Below are 6,125 nucleotides of genomic sequence, written 5' to 3' on the forward strand. Positions count from 1 at the left end.
GAGGCTGAGCTCTATGAGGAGAAGTGTGGTGTCAGGATTGGTGGATGATCTATCAACAATCTGTGCTATGGAGATGACACAACCCTGCTTGCTGAAACTGAGGAGAACCTGAAGCACTTGTTGCAGAGGGTCAAGGACTGCAGCCTTCAGTATGGACTGAAGCTCAATGTCAAGAAGACAAAGATTCTTACCACTGGGACAATTGGCAGCACCAGGATGGATGGTGAAGAGATTGAGATTGTTCACAGCTTCAGTTTGCTTGGCTCCACATTCAACACTCTTGGCACCAGCAGCCAGGAAATTAGAAGACGTATTGCCGTGGGAAAGTCTGCTGTTAGGGACCTCTCCAAAGTACTGAAGAGCAATGTTGTCTCTTTGGAGACCAAGGTGCGTCTGATACAGCCATGGTCTTTGCAATCACTTGTTATGCATCAGAGAGTTGGACAATGACTAAGGAGGAAAGAAGGAGAATTGATGCTTTTGAGCTGTGGTGCTGGAGAAGAGTACTGATGGTACCATGGACTGCTAGGAAAACAAACAGATTCATCCTGGAAAGGATCAAACCCGGCTGCTCCTTGGAGGCAAAGATTCTGAGGCTCTGTCTAACATACTTTGGACATGTTGCAAGGAGGGACAGGTCCTTGGAGAGGGACATCATGCTTGGTAGGATGGAGGGACAGCGCAGAAAGGGAAGGCCCCCTATGAGGTGGATTGATTCAGTGATTGGGGTAATTGTGATGGTAGTGTCAGAGACGGAGCGATTGGTACAAGACAGAGCAGAGTTTAGGGCTGTTGTATGTAGGGTTGCTATGAGTCGCAAGCTACTCGACAGCACATAACAACAACAAGTGCAAAGAGTTTTGATTGTGAAAATGAACAGGTTGAAATTGTTAACAATCTCAATATGCAATCCATATACATGGTTCTCAACCTTTTCTCCATCTATCATGATGCTGCCAAATTAGTCCAGAATCTTTGTTTTCTTTTTTTTCCTCCTCAGTGTCATGTTACCCCATTAACAATCTAAACAAATCAAAAGTCCTGGGTTGAGATGTACATAGGATATTTCACCCTGCTTCCTCTTTCTATACAGTCAGTGCAAGAACTCAGCCTGTGGTGAGCATATGAAAGTCATCTTTGTCTTTATGATATTGAGCTTCAATCCATATTGAAGACTACAGTCCTTGACCTTCTACAGCAAACACCTCATATCCTTTTCAGTTTCAGCAAGCAAGGTTGTGTCATCTGCATAGTGCAGGTTGTTGATGAGTCTTCCTCCAAACCTGATGCCACATTCCTCCTCATAAAGTCTAGCCTCCCAAATGATCTATTCTGCATATAGACTGAAAAAGTGTGGAGACAGGATGCATCCCTGACGCACTTCCTTTCTGCTTTTGAACCAGTGTTTCCTTGCTCTATTTTGATAACTCTTCCTGGTTCAAGTGTAGATTTCACATGAGTACAATTAGGTGTTCTGGAATTCCCATTCTTCTCAAGGTTAGCCATAATCTATTGTGGTCCACACAGTTAAATGCCTTTGCATAGTCAATAAAATACACCTATGGGCAACTGTTTCCTTGGTCTGTTCTGACAACTGCCTCCCAGTCCGAGTATAGGTTTCACATTAGCACAATCAAGTGTTCTGGGATTCCCATTCCTTTTAGAGTTAGTCACAGTTTGTTGCGATTCACACAGTCAAATGCCTTTGCATAGTCAATGAAACACAGATAGACGTTCCTCTGGTACTCTCTGCTTTCAGCCAAGATACATCTAACATTAGCTACAATATTCCTAGTACCACGACCCCTTCTAAACCCAGCCTGGACTTCTGACAGTTCTCTGTTGATGTGCTTTTCCAGTAATTTTTGGATAATCTTCAGCAGAATCTTGCTTGCATGTGATATTAATGATATTGTTTAATAATTTCCACATTCTGTTAGCTCACCTTTCTTTGGAATGGGAAAAATCTATATCTCTTACAGTCTGTTGGCCAGGTGAGTGTCCTTCAGATTTCTTGAAACAACTTGGTGAGCACATCTAGGGCAACATCTGTTAGTTGAAATATGTCAATTGGTATACCATCGATTCCTGGGGCTTATTTTTTTGCCAATTCTTTCAAACCAGCAGTTGTTTCATTAAATTCTTCCGTGTCTGCCAGTTTCTTTCAGTACAATGACTTAAGATTGGGAAGGGTGTACACCAGGGATGTGTCCTGTCCCCACACCTTTTCAATCAATATGCAGAACAGATTATGTGGGAGCCTGGGATGTATAAGGAGAAATGTGGCATCAGAATTGGAGGAAGATTCATCAACAATCTGCTTTATGCAGATGACACAACCCTGTTTGCTGAAACTGAGGAGGACCTGAAGCACTTGCTACAGAAGGTCAAGGAATGCAGCCTTCAATATGGATGGAATCTCCACATCAGGGAAACAAAGATTCTCACCACTCAGCCAATTGGCAGCACCATGATGGATGATGAAGAGATTGAGACTGTTAACAGCTTTAGTTTGCTTGGCTCTACAGTCAACACTCTTGGAACCAGCAGCCAGGAAATGAAAATATGCATTGCAATGGGAAAGTCTGCTACTAGAGACCTCAAAAATACTGAAGAGCAGTGATGTCACTCTGGAGACTAAGGTGCACCTGATACAGTCCATCGTCTTTGTAATCACTTACTATGCTTCAGAGAGCTGGACAATGGCTAGGGATGATAGAAGGAGAATTGATGCTTTTTAAAATTAATTTTAAGGAAAGTTTACAGAGACAGGGTTTCCAGTCACTCATTGTTGCACTTTTCTCCCTGCCCAACCCCACTCTCCCAATTCACTCTTCTTCTTGAAAAAAAAAAAACCACCTCTTTCATTGTTATGCGATCCCTCCCCCCAAGTCCACTCCATTATTCAGCCTTTACTCTGGACTTCTGTAATGACAAGAACACCCACATTCATATATCCCTTTTAAACAGTTCTCTCCCTCATCTATATCAATGCAATACACATCATTCCTCCCCTCATTCTCTATCTTCCCTCAACCCCGATGCCAGTCCCGTTTTACAACAGTGGCCCTATGCAATATTTGTCCTTTTGTGACTGAGAAATTTCACTCAGCATAATGTTCTCCAGGGTCATCCTTTTGCAGAATATTTCATGATTTCTTTGTTGTTCAATGCTACATAGTATTCCATTGTATGAGTATACTAGAGCTTCTCTATCCATTTGTTTGTTGATGGGCACTTGGGTTGTTTCCAGCTCTTTGCTACAGTGAAGGAAGCCGCAATAAACATGGGTGTGCATATATCTGCTTGGGTGGTAGTTATGGTTTCTTTAGGTTAAATTCCCAGTAATGGAATTGCTGGGTCAAACGGTATTTCTACTTGCAACTTTTTGATAAAGCAACATACAGCCTTCCATAGTGATTGCACCATTTTACACTCCCACCAACAGTGAATAAGGGCTCCAGTTTCTCCACAACCTCACCAGCATTTGATGTTTGTTGTTCTGTTAAATTTTGTTATTTTTACTGGGGTGAGATGATATCTCATAGTTGTTTTGGAATTGACGCTTTTGAGCTGTGGTGTTGGAGAAGAGTATCGAACATACCATGGACTGCTAAGAAAACGAACAGGTTCATCCTAGAGAGGATTAAACCAGGTTGCTCCTTGGTGGTGAGGATTATGAAGCCTCGTCTGGCATACTTTGGACATCTTGCAAGATTGCAAGGATGGACCAATCCTTGGAGAGGAATGTCATGTTTGGGAGGATGGAGGGACAGCGCAGAAGAGGAAGACCCTCTATGAGGTGAATTGATTCAGGGACTGGGGTAATGGGAGTAGGTGTGTCGGAGACAATGAGATCGGCACAGGATAGAGCGGGGTTTAGAGCTGTTGTACATAGGGTTGCTATGAGTCACAGGCTACTCAACGGCAGGGACATAACAACAACAAAATGGAAAACTGATCATGACAAAATCAATTAAATGTAGAAATGACAGACTCTTTAATAAATGATGATGGCAAAATTGGAAAACCACCTGCAGAAAACTTAAGCAAGATCACACCTCATATCATATACAAAAACCAACTCAAGGTGGATCAGGGACCTACGAGTGAAACCAACCAGGTGAGAATATTATCAACAACAAAAAATTAAATAAATTATAAAAATTAACAATCTTATGAGTCACAAAAACATTCATAGAATTTTAATAGCTTTTACAAGAAGGATATAGAGTTAACAATTTATAAAATCTGACCAATCCAATAAAAGAAAAATAAATAAACATAAATGGGGGGAACATTTTAAGTGAGATGGAAAAACTAATCACTAAATTTATATGGAAAAGAAAGAATCCTCAAAAAGCAAAGTGTTTCCTACAACCAGGAGAGAATAAAATAGATTAATTGGGATGGGACTTTCTAAGAATAAAATCTCTATGTGCATCAAAAAGCCTTCCAACAGGGTAAGAAAAAACCCACAGACTGGGGAGAAAAATATTTGGTAATGGTATACCTGATAAGGAAACTGGTAAGTTAGCAGACTTAAGGAAGAAATCAGAGAGAAAAAGAGAAAGCTTAATGCAGCTTTACTAAAGGGGGAGAATATATGGGGGAGCTCGAGGCTGAAGTTCCTCATTCTGGGGCTGCAGAATGGGGAAGTCACACTGTGAACTTATTGGGGAAGGCTTTTATAACAGTCTTTAGGGAGGGTCATTCCACTCTGATTTACAATCTACCTGCTAGTTCAGTCAGGCAGGCAAGGCCGTTTGCTCTTCTTATCAGCAGCAGGAAAGGCCCTCAGCGTTTGAATTCTGAATTCTTCTTTCTTCTCTTTGGTCCCCTTTGTCCAGACTTAACATCCCAGCCTCTTTAGTGATAAAACAGGGCAACGCCTTTGTTTCCTGCTGAACAGGGGTGAAGAGGGGAATTCAGAGGCTGGAGTGAGTCCAGGGGAGAATTAAATTGGTTATCTCCTTGATTGTATGAAGTAAGAACTTAAAGAGACATGGAATGAATAATAACAATATGCTTATGATTACTTCTTGGGGAAAGGCAGGTATGGAAGGCTCCGGGCGCTTGTGGATTTCTCTGTGCCGTAAGTGTGGGTTGGCAGAGCGGGCTTGCCAGAAGAACTAGAGAGTGGGGGTGTCTCTGGGCCAGAGTTGGCCAACATTTGGGAGTGTCGGATAATGGTAAAATCTTGAGAGGTTGGGACACACCTAGTGTCTTAGGAGACTTAGTGTCAGCTGCACGTGGAATTTGGTAAAGTAACAGAGAAGAAGATCCAGTGGTTGGAAAACATGGACTCTGTGACAGAAATGGAGCTGGAGAGAGGATGATTGAATTTTGCACAATGACTTATTCGTTGCAAATACGTTTTTTAAGAGACATAAACGCAGGTTATATACATGGATTTCACCTGATGGTATGCATAGGAATCAGATTGATTACATCTGTGGAAAGAACAACTGGAGAAGCTCAATATCAGCTGTGAAAACTAGGCCAGGAGCTGAGTGTGGAACAGATCACCACGAACTACTCATATCCAAGTTCAAGCTGAAGCTGAGGAAAATTAAACCAAGTCCACGGGAACCAAAATATGACTTTGAGTCTATCCCTCTGCAAGGGTATCATCCAGGAAGAGTGCAAATGGGAATTGCAAAGATGGAAGAGGAAGAGAAGACTAAAATGGATGTCAGAAGAGACTCTGAAAATTGCACTGGAGCGCAGAGAAGCCAAAGCACAAGGAAGAATTAAAGATACTAAAGAGTTGAATAGAAGATTTCAAAAGGCAGCACAGGATGACAAAGTAAATTATTACAATGAAATGTGTAAGGAGTTGGAGTCGGAAAATCAAAAGGGCTGAACTAGCTCAGCATTTCTTAAGCTCAAGGAACTGAAGAACAAACTCAAACCTCGAGTTGCTATAATCAAGGATGCTTTCGGCAGAATATTAAATGATCCAGGAAGTATTAAAAGAAGATAGAAAGAATATACTGAGTCACTGTATCAAAAGGAATTGGCAGACACAGAAGAATTTCATGAAACAACGTATGAGCAAGAGCCCATGGTGATGAAGGAAGAAGTTCAAGCTGCTTTGAAGGAAATAGCAAAAAAATAAGGCC

Source organism: Elephantulus edwardii, unplaced genomic scaffold (genome assembly GCF_000299155.1).
Source record: "Elephantulus edwardii isolate Elephantulus edwardi_28Jun2011 unplaced genomic scaffold, EleEdw1.0 scaffold00239, whole genome shotgun sequence".
Taxonomy (NCBI): Eukaryota; Metazoa; Chordata; class Mammalia; order Macroscelidea; family Macroscelididae; genus Elephantulus; species Elephantulus edwardii.